Source organism: Puntigrus tetrazona, chromosome 24, assembly GCF_018831695.1.
Source record: "Puntigrus tetrazona isolate hp1 chromosome 24, ASM1883169v1, whole genome shotgun sequence".
NCBI classification, from domain to species: Eukaryota; Metazoa; Chordata; class Actinopteri; order Cypriniformes; family Cyprinidae; genus Puntigrus; species Puntigrus tetrazona.
Window position 1 is genome coordinate 14,754,290 of NC_056722.1, and position 14,937 is coordinate 14,769,226.

Here is a 14,937-nt window from a genome sequence, read left to right on the forward strand (position 1 = left end):
AATGAAACCACCTACTGTATATCCCAGCAAGCTAACAGTTGTTTGTTGACTCACTAGTATGTTTATCAGTATCAGTGTGTGTGAGGCCTGAGAGCTACAGATCTCCATCCTGTAGATGGAGGAGAAACACAGCCTTCTCATGTTGAACCCAACAAAACCGTTTCCTGTTCTGTTTCTCATTGTACAGTATGTGCCGTGTTTCCAGTGTCTGAGTCTCTTAACTTGTGATGTGTCTGCTTCTTTTTGTAGGACACGTAGTGTTCATGTCTTCAGAAGCTTCTTGGTGAGCCACATGCCCCCTGCTGTGATCTCGCTGATGAAGGGATTTCCAGACAATGGTCACCTGTCCAGAGAAGAGAGGCGTTTCATCTCCTGTCCAGAACCAGTGCACACATGATCACTGAAGAGGAAGTGGAAAGTCGACCAATCAAAATGAGCTTTACTGTAAATAAATGAACCTAATGGAGTACTACTAAAGCTGATTTAGATGAATCATTGATAGTTCATGCTGTTTTAGCATCTCAGAAATATCCACCTTGATTTTCTTCTCATTTATTTTTTAAACATAGGAATAACTTTCATACGTTAGCTTCATATTTTACATGTTAGCTCAGTTTGAATAAAATCATGCTTGATTTAAATCATCCGTCATCCTTGGGCCCATGTTTTCACTCTATAATAAAAAAGGTCAAATGATTACGAATGATTTAAGAACAAATGAATATAAATAAAACTGAAAGACAACACAAGTATATGTTTGATCTCTTGAAGAGCACGCACGCACAATACACACACACACACACACACATATATATACACTCTAACACACACACACAGGTTGCTACAACGTACATTTTTATTTTATGTATGTTTGTATAAATGGTAAATAAACTGTTTAATAAGAATAATATTAGTAGAATTTTTTTTTTCCAGGGTTAAAAACACATGGTTGACTCCTTATACAGGGTCACATGATTGATTCAGTACATCCTCAAACGACATTCAATCAAAAATGGGTGACCCTGATGAACTTAATCCTGATTAATTATACAGTTGTGGGCAAAAGTTTTGAAAATGACACAATTATTAGTTTTATACAAAGTTTGCTGCTAAACTGCTTTTAGATCTTTGTTTCAGTTGTTTCTGTGATGTACTGAAGTGTAATTACAAGCACTTCATACGTTTCAAAGGCTTTTATCGACAATTACATGACATTTATGCAAAGAGTCATTATTTGCTTTGTTGGCCCTTCTTTTCAGGACCTCTGCAATTCTGACTGAGCATGCTCTCAATCAACTTCTGGGCCAAATCCTGACTGATAGCAACCCATTCTTTTATAATCACTTCTTGGAGTTTGTCATAAGTAGTGGGTTTTTGTTTGTCCACCCGCCTCTTGAGGATTGACCACAAGTTCTCAATGGGATTAAGATCTGGGGAGTTTCCAGGCCATGGACCCAAAATTTCAACGTTTTGGTCCCCGAGCCACTTAGTTATCACTTTTGCCTTATTGGCACGGTGCTCCATCGTGCTGAAAATGCATTGTTCTTCACCAAACTGTTGTTGGATTGTTGGAAGAAGTTGCTGTTGGAGGGTGTTTTGTACCGTTTCTTTATTCATGGCTGTATTTTTGGGCAAAATTGTGAGTGAGCCCACTCCTTGGATGAGAAGCAACCTCTCACATGAATGGTCTCAGGATGCTTTACTGTTGGCATGACACAGGACTGATGGTAGCGCTCACCTTTTCTTCTCTGGACAAGCCTTTTTCCAGATGCCCCAAACAATCGGAAAGGGGCTTCATCGGAGAATATGACTTTGCCCCAGTCCTCAGCAGTCCATTCACCATACTTTTGCAAAAGATCAGTCTGTCCCTGATGTTTTTTTGGAGAGAAGTGACTTCTTTGCTGTCCTTCTTGACACCAGGCCATCATCCAAAAGTCTTGGCCTCACTGTGCGTGTAGATGCGCTCACACCTGCCTGCTGCAATTCCTGAGAAAGCTCTGCACTGGTGGCACTCGATCCTGCAGCTGAATCCTATTTAGACGAGGACGATCCTGGCGCTTGCTGGACTTTCTTGACGCCCTGAAGCCTTCTTAATAAGAATTGAACCTCTTTCCTTGAAGTTCTTGATGAGTCTATAAATTGTTGATTTAGGTGCAATCTTAGTAGCCACAATATCCTTGCCTGTGAAGCCATTTTTATGCAACGCAATGATGGCTGCACTGCTACACATGGTTAACAATGGAAGAACGATGATTTCAAGCATCACCCTCCTTTTAACATGTCAAGTCTGTCATTCTAACCCAATCAGCCTGACATAATGATCTCCAGCCTTGTGCTCGTCAACATTCTCACCTGAGTTAACAAGACGCTTACTGAAATGATCTCAGCAGGTCGCTTAATGACAGCAATGAAATGCAGTGGAAAGTTTTTTTCAGGTTTAAGTTCATTTTCATGGCAAAGAAGGACTATGCAATCCATCTGATCACTCTTCATAACATTCTGGAGTATATGCAAATTGCTATTACAAAAACTTAAGCAGCAACTTTTCCAATTTCCAATATTTATGTCATTCTCAAAACCTTTGGCCACAACTGTACATATACTGTTGATACACATTTCTTTCATAAACTCCAATTTTCTATTAATACACAATTCCAAACCTTTCCAAACAATCTTGAGTAAATGAGAAAAGAAAGATGCTAAATAGTTTTCTTTTGTTTACTAAAGTTGACAGCTATACGAAAATGTTCAAGTTTAATTATTTCCAAATGCAATACATTTTATAAAGTAGTTTGTAAGACACTTCCTTCATTTTGATACAACATTTATTTGGCAGTATTCATTCTTTAACAAAAGAGATACAACCAAATAAAGAAGAGCAAAAGACACAGAACAAAGAGCATTTGTTAAAATCGTATTAATTAATATATTGTTTTCTTAAAATAAATACAGTGTGACTTCTCAGAGGCTTTTCCACTCAACCATGGTAACCCTGGAAGAAATTTTTAAGCGCTCAAAACCTAAGTCCAGACATCCAGGCGCTTCATCCAGACAATATTGGCTGGGTTAAGTGCGACTTCTCAGACGCTTTACCACTGACCATGGTAACCCTGGAAGAAATTTTTGCCGCTCAAAATCTAAGTCCAGACATCCAGGTGCTTCTTCCAGCCAATAATAGTCAGTTTAAGTGCGACTTCTCGGACGCTTTACCTCTCGACCATGGTAATCCTGAAATAAATTTCCAAAGAAAAGTCCAACCCTCCAGGCTCTTCATCCAGCCGATCTTAGCCAGGATAGGTGCTTTTCCACTTGACCCTGGTAACCCTGAAAGAAATCTTTAAGCATTCAAAACTTAAATCCAGACATCCAGGCGCTTTCATCTAGCCGATCGATGCCGGGTTAAATGTGACTTTTCAGATGCTTTTCCAATTGACCCTGGTAACCCTGGAAGAAATTTTTAAGCATTCAAAACCTAAGTCTAGAGATCCGGGCTCACAGACTAACCCCATAACAGTAACACATTACTGGACTTGATTATATTCAGTACCTAAGCCTCAAACATCAAGGCGCTTCATCCAGCCGAACTTGGCCATGGTTAAGCTTGATTTTTTGGACGGTTTCCCACTCAACCATGGTAAACCTGAAACAAATTTTTTAGCATTCAAAACCCATTCAAAGTCTAGACATCCATGTGCTTCATCCAGGCGATATTGGCCAGGTTAAGTGCGACTTCTTGAGACTTTCCCACTTGACCAAGGTAACCCTGGAGGAACTTTTTAATTCCACACATCCAGGCGCTTCATCCAGGTGATTCTGGCCGGGTTAAGGCGCGCTTCTCGGACACTTTCCCACTCGACCATGGTAACCCTGGAGGAAATTATTAACCGCTTAAAACTTAAGTCCAGACATCCAGGCGCTTCATCTAGCCGATCTTGGCTGTGATAAGTGCTACTTCTTGGTGTCTTTCCCACTCGACCATGGTAACCCTGGAGGAAATTTTTAAGCATTTAAAACCTAAGTCCAGACATCCAGGCGCTTCATCCAGGCGATATTGACCATGATAGGTGTGACTTCTCGGACGACTTTTACACTCGACCCGCCACCCTGAATGAAATTTTTAAGCGCTCAAAACTAATCCAAAACATCCAGGCGCTTCATCCAGCCGATCTTGGCCGAAAGTTAAGTTTGACTTCTTGGACGGTTTCCCATTTGACCATGATAACCTTGGAAGAACTTTTATGTATTCAAAACCTATGTCCAGACATCTAGGCACTTCATCTAGGCGATATTAGGCCGGGTTAAGTGCGAAATCTCGACGCTTTTCCATTCGACAATGGTAACCGTGGAGGAAATTTTTAAGCGTTTTAAATCTAAGTCCAGACACCCTGGCTCACAGACTAACCCAACAACAGTAACACATCACTGGGCATGATTTTATTTAGTAAAGGTCCAGGTTTACAGTTTTCTTTAAGGCCTGGGCCCACAAACTTAAGGGCATGATCTTGGCCAGATTAAGTGTGACTTCTCAGAGGCTTTCCGACTTGACCATGGTAACCCTGGAAAATTTTTTTAAGTCCACACATCCAGGTGCTTAATCCAGGCGATATTGGCCGTCTTAAGTACGCTCTTCTCGGACACTTTCCCACTCAACCATGGTAACCCTGGAGGAAAGTTTTATGCGTTCAAAACCTAAGTCTAGACATCCAGGCGCTTCAATCAGGAGATATTGTCCGGTTAAGTGCTACTTCTTGACGCTTTCCCACTCGACCATGGTAACCCTGGAGGAAACTTTTAAGCGTTTAAAACCTAAGTCCAGACATCCAGGCGCTTCATCGAGACGATATTAGACGAGTTAGGTGCGACTTATCAGAGGACTTTTTCACTCAACCCCCGCCACCCTGGATGAAATTTTTGCCGCCCAAAACCTAAGCCCAAACATCCAGGCGCTTCATCCAGACGATATTGGCCGGGTTAAGTGCTACTTCTTGAACGCTTTCCCACTCGACCATGATAAACCTGGAACAAATTTTTAAGCATTCAAAACCTAAGTCCAGACATCCAGGCACTTCTTCTAGCCGATCTAGGCCGGGATAGGTGCGATTTCTCTGACACTTTCCCACTTGATCATGGTAACCTTGGAGTAAACTTTTAAGCGCTCAAGACCTTAGCCCAAACATCCAGGCGCTTCATCCAAGCGATATTGGCTGGGTTAAATATGACTTCTCGGACGCTTTTCCACTTGACCATGGTAACACTGGAGGAAATTTGTAAGCGCTCAAAATCTAAGTCCAGACATCCAGGCGCTTCATCCAGGCGGTTTTGGCTGGTTTAAGTGCGACTTCTCGACGCTAATCCACTCACCATGGTAACCCTGGAAGAACTATTGAAGCATTTAAAACCTAAATCCAGACATCCAGGCTCACAGACTAACCCCAAAAAAGTAACACATTACTGGGCATGATTTTATTCAGTAAAGGCCCTTTATTATAGTTTTCTTTTAAGCATGGGCCCACAAACTCACCCCATTACTATGACACTTTCTTGGGCATGATCTTGGCCGGTTAAGTGTGACTTCTCGAGGTTTTCCCACTGACCATGGTAACCCTGGAAGAAATTTTTAAGCGTTCAAAACCTAAGTCCAGACATCCAGGGGCTTCATCCAGGCGCTTCATCCAGGCGATATTGGCCGGTTTAAGTGCGACTTCTCGGACGCTTATCCACTCGACCATAGTAACCCTGGAACAAATTTTTGAGCATTCAAAACCTACGTCCAGACATCCAGGCTCACAGACTAATCCCATAACAGTAACACATTAATGGGCATGATTTTATTCAGTAAAAGCCTGGACCCACAAACTCACCCCCAATACTACAACATTCTTACGGGCATGATCTTGGCCGACTTAAGTTTGACTTCTCGTAGGCTTTCCCACTCGACCATGGTTACCCTGGAAGAAATTTTTAAACGTTCAAAATCTAAATCCAGACATCCAGGCTCACAGACTAACCCCATAACAGTAACACGTTACTGGGCATGATTTTATTCAGTAAAGGCCCTGTATTACAGTTTTTCTTTAAGGCCTGGACCCACAAACTCACCCCATTACTATAACACTATTATGGGCATGATCTTGGCCGGTTTAAGTGTGACTTCTCGTAGTCTTTCCCACTCAACAATGGCAACCCTGGAAGAAATATTCAAGCATTCAAAACCTACGTCCAGACATACAGGCTCACAGACTAACCCCATAACAGTAACACATTCAAGGGCATGATTTTATTCAGTAAAGGCCCTGTATTACAGTTTTCTTTAAGGCTTGGGCCCACAAACTCACTCCATTACTATAACACTAATAGGGGCATGATCTTGGCCGCTTTAAGTGTGACTTCTCGTAGTCTTTCCCACTCAACAATGGCAACCCTGGAAGAAATATTCAAGCATTCAAAACCTAAGTCCAGACATACAGGCTCACAGACGAACTCCATAACAGCAACACATTACTGGGCATGATTTTATTCAGTAAAGGCCTGGGCCCACAGTTTCAAACCCATTACTATTAAACTTTTATGGGCATGATCTTGACAGGGTTAAGAGTGACTTCTTGTAGGCTTTCCCACTCTGAACACGGTAACCCTGGAAGAAATTTTTAAGCGTCCAAAATCTCAGTCCAGACATCCAGGCGCATCATCCAGGCAACATTGGCCGGATTAAGTGAGACTTCTCGGAAGCTAATCCACTCGACCATGGTAACCCTGGAAAAAATATTTGAACGCTCAAAACCTACGCCCAGATATCCAGGCTCACAGACTAACCCCATAACAGTAACACATTACTGGGCATGATTTTATTCAGTAAAGGCCCTGTATTACAGTTTTCTTTTAAGGCCTGGGCCCAAAAACTCACCCCATTACTATAAAACTTTAAAGGGCATGATCTTGACAGGGTTAAGAGTGACTTCTCATAGGCTTTCCCACTCCACCATGGTAACCCTTGAAGAAATTTTTGCTGCTCAAAACCTAAGTCCAGACATCCAGGGGCTTCATCCAGGCACTTCATCCAGGTGATATTGGCCGATTTAAGTGCAACTTTTGGATGCTAATCCACTCGACCATGGTAACCCTGGAACAAATATTTGAGCATTCAAAACCTACGTCCAGATATCCAGGCTCTAGACTAACCCCATAACAGCAAGACATTACTGGGCATGATTTTATTCACTAAAGGCCCTGTATTACAGTTTTCTTCAAGGCCTGGGCCCACAAACTCACCCCATTACTATAATACTTTTATGTGCATGATCTTGGCACGTGTTAAGCGTGACATCACGTAGGTTTTCTAACTCGACCATGGTAACCCTGGAAGAAATATTGAAGCATTTAAAACCTAAATCCAGACATCCAGGCTCACAGACTAACCCCATAACAGTTACACATTACTGGGCACGATTTTATACAGTAAGGGCCTAGGGCCACAGACTCACCACATTACTCTATCACTATTACGGGCATGATCTTAGCCGTGTTAAGTGTGACTTCTTGTAGGCTTTCTTACTCGACCATGGTAACCCTGGAAGAAACTTTTAAGCGTTCAAAACCTACATCCAGACATCCAGGCTCACAGACTAATTCCAAAACAGTAACACATTACTGGGCATGATTTTATTCAGTAAAGGCCTGGGCCCACAGACTCACCCCATTACTATAACACTATTATGGGCATGATCTCGGCCGGGTTAAGTGTGACTTCTCAGGCTTTCCCACTCGACCATGGTAACCCTTTTGAAGAAATTTTTGCGTTCAAAACCTAAGTCCAGACATTCAGGGGCTTCATCCAGGCGCTTCATCCAGGTGATATTGGCCGGTTTAAGTGCAACTTTTGGATGCTAATCCACTCGACCATGGTAACCCTGGAACAAATATTTGAGCATTCAAAACCTACGTCCAGATATCCAGGCTCTAGACTAACCCCATAACAGCAAGACATTACTGGGCATGATTTTATTCACTAAAGGCCCTGTATTACAGTTTTCTTCAAGGCCTGGGCCCACAAACTCACCCCAGTACTATAACACTTTCAAGGGCATGATCTTTGTCGAGTTTATTTTATTCAGTAAAGGCCTGAGCCCACAGACTCACCCCATTACTATAACACTATTATGGGCATGATCTTGGCCGGTTTAAGTGTGACTTCTCGTAGTCTTTCCCACTCAACAATGGTAACCCTGGAAGAAATATTCAAGCATTCAAAACCTACGTCCAGACATACAGGCTCACAGACTAACCCTATAACAGTAACACATTACTGGGCATGATTTTATTCAGTAAAGGCCCTGTATTACAGTTTTCTTTAAGGCTTGGGCCCACAAACTAACTCCATTACTATAACACTAATAGGGGCATGATCTTGGCCGGGTTAAGTGTGACTTCTCGTAGGCTTTCCCACTCGACCATATTAAACCTGGAAGAAATTTTTAAGCGTTCAAAACCTAAATCCAGACATCCAGGCTCACAGACAAACCCCATAACAGCAACACATTACTGGGCATGATTTTATTCAGTAAAGGCCTGGGCACACAGATTCAACCCATTACTATTAAACTTTTTATGGGCATGATCTTGACAGGTTAAGAGTGACTTCTCGTAGTCTTTCCCACTCGACCACGGTTACCCTGGAAGAAATATTGAAGCATTCAAAACCTAAATCCAGACATCCAGGCTCACAACAGGAACACATTACTGGCCATGATTTTATTCACTAAAGGCCTGGGCCCACAGATTCCACCCATTGCTATAACACTTTTATAAGCATGATCTTGGCCGACTTAAGTGTGACTTCTCGTAGGATTTCCCACTCGACCATGGTAACCCTGGAAGAAATAATGAAGCATTCAAAACCTAAATCCAGACATCCAGGCTCACAGACTAACCCCATAACAGCAACACATTACTGGGCATGTTTTTATTCAATAAAGGCCCTGTATTACAGTTTTCTTTAAGGCCTGGGCCCACAAACTCACACCATTACTATAAAATTTTTATGGGCATGATCTTCGCAGGGTTAAGCGTGACTTCTCGTAGGCTTTCCCACTCGACCATGGTAACCCTGGAAGAAATAATGAAGCATTCAAAACCTAAATCCAGACATCCAGGCTCACAGACTAACCCCATAACAGCAAGACATTACTGGGAATGATTTTAATCACTAAAGGCCCTGTACTACAGTTTTCTTTAAGGCCTGGACCCACAGACTCACCATGACTACTAAAACACTATTATGGGCATGATCTTGGCCGGTGTTGAGTGTTACTTCTCGTAGTCTTTCCCACTCAACAATGGTAACTCTGGAAGAAATATTTAAGCATTCAAAACCTATATCCAGACATGCAGGCTCACAGACTAACCCCATAACAGTAACACATTACTGGGCATAATTTTATTCAGTAAAGGCCCTGTATTACAGTTTTCTTTAAGGCTTGGGCCCACAAAATCACTCCATTACTAGAACAGTATTAGGGGCATGATCTTGGCCGGTGTTGAGTGTGACTTCTCGTAGGCTTTCCCACTCACCATATTAACCTGGAGAAAAATTTTAAGTGTTCAAAACCTAAATCCAGACATCCAGGCTCACAGGCTAACCCCATAACAGGGACACATTACTGGACATGATTTTATTCAGTAAAGGCCTGGGCCCACAGATTCAACCCATTACTATAACACTTTTACACGCATGATCTTGGCCGGTTTAAGTGTGACTTCTCGGACGCTAATCCACTCGACCATGGTAACCCTGGAACAATTGTTTGAGCGTTCAAAACCAACATCCAGACATCCAGGCCCTTCATCCTGTCGATATTGGCCGGTTTAAGTGCGACTTCGCTAGGGCTTTCCCACTCGACCATGGCAACCCTGGAACAAATATTTGAGCGCTCAAAACTTACGTCCAGACATCCAGGATCACAGACTAATCCCAAAGCAGTAAAACATTACTGGGCATGATTTTATTCAGTAAAGGCCTGGGCCCACAAACTCACCCCATTATTACAACACTATTATGGGCATGATCTTGGCCAGGTTAAGCGTGACTTCTCGTAGGTTTTCCCACTCGACCATGGTAATTCAGGAAGAAATATTTAAGCATTTAAAGCCTAAATCCAGACATCCATGCTCACAGACTAACCCCCATAACAGTAACACATTACTGGGCAAGATTTTATTCAGTAAAGGCCTTGGCCCACAGACTCACCCCATTACTATAACACTTTTATGGGCATGATCTTTGCCGGGTTAAGTGTGACTTCTCGTAGGCTTTCTTACTCGACCATGGTAACCCTGGAACAAATGTTTGAGCGTTCAAAACCTACATCCAGACAGCCAGGCGCTTCATTCAGGCGATATTGGCCGGTTTAAGTGCAACTCTTTGGATGCTAATCCACTCCGACCATGGTAACCCTGGAACAAATATTTGAGCATTCAAAACCTACGCCCAGATATCCAGGCTCAAGACTAACCCCATAACAGCAAGACATTACTGGGAATGATTTTTCTTCACTAAAGGCCCTGTACTACAGTTTTCTTTAAGGCCTGACGCACAGACTCACCTCCATTACTAAAACACTATTATGGGCATGATCTTGGCCGGTGTTGAGTGTTACTTCGTCCAGAGGCTTTCCCACTTCTCAGACCATGGTAACCCTGGAAGAAATTTTTAACATTTCAAAAACTAACCCCATAAGAGCAATTCAATACTGGGCATGATTTTGTTCACTAAATGCCCTGTATTACAGTTTTCTTTAAGGCCTGGGCCCACAAACTCACCCCAATACTATAACACTTTTATGGGCATGATCTTGGCCGGGTTAAGTGACTTCTCGTAGGCTTTCTTACTCGACCATGGTAACCCTGGAACAAATGTTTAAGCATTCAAAACCTACATCCAGTCATCCAGGCGCTTCATCCAGTCGATATTGGCTGGTTTAAGTGCGACTTCTCGACGCTTATCCACTCGGATTTATACACCATGGTAACCCTGGAACAAATTTTTTGAGCATTCAAAACCTACGTCCAGACATCCAGGCTCACAGACTAATCCCATAACAGTAACACACATTACTGGGCATGATTTTATTCACTAAAGGCCTGGACCCACCAACTCACCCCAATACTACAACATTATTATGGGCATGATCTTGGCCGACTTAAGTGTGACTTCTCGTAGGCTTTCCCACTCGACCATGGTTACCCTGGAAGAAATTTTTAAACGCTCAAAATCTAAATCCAGACATCCAGGCTCACAGACTAACCCCATAACAGTAACACATTACTGGGCATGATTTTATTCAGTAAATGCCCTGTATTACAGTTTTCTTTAAGGCCTGGGCCCACAAACTCACCCCATTACTATAAAACTTTAAAGGGACTTCTCGTAGTCTTTCCCACTCAACAATGGCAACCCTGGAAGAAATATTCAAGCATTCAAAACCTACGTCCAGACATACAGGCTCACAGACTAACCCCATAACAGTAACACATTACTGGGCATGATTTTATTCAGTAAAGGCCCTGTATTACAGTTTTCTTTAAGGCTTGGGCCCACAAACTAACTCCATTACTATAACACTAATAGGGGCATGATCTTGGCCGGGTTATGTGACTTCTCGTAGGCTTTCCCACTCTAACCATATTAAACCTGGAAGAAATTTTTGCGCTCAAAACCTAAATCCAGACATCCAGGCTCACAGACAAACCCCATAACAGCAACACATTACTGGGCATGATTTTATTCAGTAAAGGCCTGGGCCCACAGATTCAACCCATTACTATTAAACTTTTATGGGCATGATCTTGACAGGGTTAAGAGTGACTTCTCGTAGTCTTTCCCACTCGACCACGGTTACCCTGGAAGAAATATTGAAGCATTCAAAACCAAAATCCAGACATCCAGGCTCACAACAGGAACACATTACTGGCCATGATTTTATTCACTAAAGGCCTGGGCCCACAGATTCCACCCATTGCTATAACACTTTATAAGCATGATCTTGGCTGACTTAAGTGTGACTTCTCGTAGGCTTTCCCACTCGACCATGGTAACCCTGGAAGAAATAATGAAGCATTCAAAACCTAAATCCAGACATCCAGGCTCACAGACTAACCCCATAACAGCAACACATTACTGGGCATGTTTTTATTCAATAAAGGCCCTGTATTACAGTTTTCTTTAAGGCCTGGGCCCACAAACTCACACCATTACTATAAAATTTTTATGGGCATGATCTTCGCAGGGTTAAGCGTGACTTCTCGTAGGCTTTCCCACTCGACCATGGTAACCCTGGAAGAAATTTTTGCCGTTCAAAACCTAAGTCCAGACATCCAGGGGCTTCATCCAGGCGATATTGGCCGGTTTAAGTGCGACTTCTCGGATGCTAATCCACTCGACCATGGTAACCCTGGAACAAATATCTGATCATTCAAAACCTACGTCCAGATATCCAGGCTCAAGACTAACCCCATAAGAGCAATTCAATACTGGGCATGATTTTGTTCACTAAATGCCCTGTATTACAGTTTTCTTTAAGGTCTGGGCCCACAAACTCACCCCATTATTATAAAACTTTTATGAGCATGATCTTTGCCGGGTTAAGTGTGACTTCTCGTAGGCTTTCTTACTCGACCATGGTAACCCTGGAACAAATGTTTGAGCGTTCAAAACCTACATCCAGACATCCAGGCGCTTCATCCAGGCGATATTGGCCGGTTTAAGTGCAACTCTTTGGATGCTAATCCACTCGACCATGGTAACCCTGGAACAAATATTTGAGCATTCAAAACCTACGTCCAGATATCCAGGCTCTAGACTAACCCCATAACAGCAAGACATTACTGGGCATGATTTTATTCACTAAAGGCCCTGTATTACAGTTTTCTTCAAGGCCTGGGCCCACAAACTCACCCCAGTACTATAACACTTTCAAGGGCATGATCTTGGCCGGTTTAAGTGTGACTTCTCGTAGTCTTTCCCACTCAACAATGGCAACCCTGGAAGAAATATTCAAGCATTCAAAACCTACGTCCAGACATACAGGCTCACAGACTAACCCCATAACAGTAACACATTACTGGGCATGATTTTATTCAGTAAAGGCCATGTATTACAGTTTTCCTTAAGGCTTGGGCCCACAAACTCACTCCATTACTATAACACTAATAGGGGCATGATCTTGGCCGGGTTAAGTGTGACTTCTCGTAGGCTTTCCCACTCGACCATGGTTACCCTGGAAGAAATTTTTAAACGTTCAAAATCTAAATCCAGACATCCAGGCTCACAGACTAACCCCATAACAGTAACACATTACTGGGCATGATTTTATTCAGTAAAGGCCCTGTATTACAGTTTTCTTTAAGGCCTGGGCCCACAAACTCAACCCATTACTATAAAACTTTAAAGGGCATGATCTTGACAGGGTTAAGAGTGACTTCTCATAGGCTTTCCCACTCGACCATGGTAACCCTGGAAGAAATTTTTAAGCGTTCAAAACCTAAGTCCAGACATCCAGGGGCTTCATCCAGGCGCTTCATCCAGGCGATATTGGCCGGTTTAAGTGCGACTTCTCGGACGCTTATCCACTCGACCATGGTAACCCTGGAACAAATTTTTGAGCGTTCAAAACCTACATCCAGACATCCAGGCGCTTCATCCAGTCGATATTGGCCGGTTTAAGTGCGACTTCTCGGACGCTTATCCACTCGACCATGGTAACCCTGGAACAAATTTTTGAGCATTCAAAACCTACGTCCAGACATCCAGGCTCACAGACTAACCCCATAACAGTGACACATTACTGGGCATGATTTTATTCAGTAAAGGCCTGGACCCACAAACTCACCCCAATACTACAACATTATTATGGGCATGATCTTCTCGCCGACTTAAGTGTGACTTCTCGTAGGCTTTCCCACTTGACCATGGTTACTCTGGAAGCAATTTTTAAACGTTCAAAATCTGAATCCAGACAACAGTAACACATTACTGGGCATGATTTTATTCAGTAAAGACCCTGTATTACAGTTTTCTTTAAGGCCTGGGCCCACAAACTCACCCCATTACTATAACACTTTAAAGGGCATGATCTTGACAGGGTTAAGAGTGACTTCTCATAGGCTTTCCCACTCGACTATGGTAACCCTGGAAGAAATTTTTAAGCGTTCAAAACCTAAGTCCAGACATCCAGGGGCTTCAGCCAAGCGATATTGGCCGGTTTAAGTGCGACTTTACGGATGCTAATCCACTTGACCATGGTAACCCTGGAACAAATATTTGAGCATTCAAAACCTACGTCCAGATATCCAGGCCTAAGACTAACCCCATAACAGCAAGACATTACTGGGCATGATTTTATTCACTAAAGGCCCTGTATTACAGTTTTCTTCAAGACCTGGGCCCACAAACTCACCCCAGTACTATAAAACTTTCAAGGGCATTATCTTTGTCGGGTTTATTTTATTCAGTAAAGGCCTGAGCCCACAGACTCACCCCATTACTATAACACTATTATGGGCATGATCTTGGCCGGTTTAAGTGTGACTTCTCGTAGTCTTTCCCACTCAACAATGGTAACCCTGGAAAAAATATTCAAGCATTCAAAACCTACGTCCAGACATACAGGCTCACAGACTAACCCCATAACAGTAACACATTACTGGGCATGATTTTATTCAGTAAAGGCCCTGTATTACAGTTTTCTTTAAGGCTTGGGCCCACAAACTCACTCCATTACTATAACACTAATAGGGGCATGATCTTGGCCGGGTTAAGTGTGACTTCTCGTAGGCTTTCCCACTCGACCATATTAACCCTGGAAGAAATTTTTAAGCGTTCAAAACCTAAATCCAGACATCCAGGCTCACAGACAAACCCCATAACAGCAACACATTACTGGG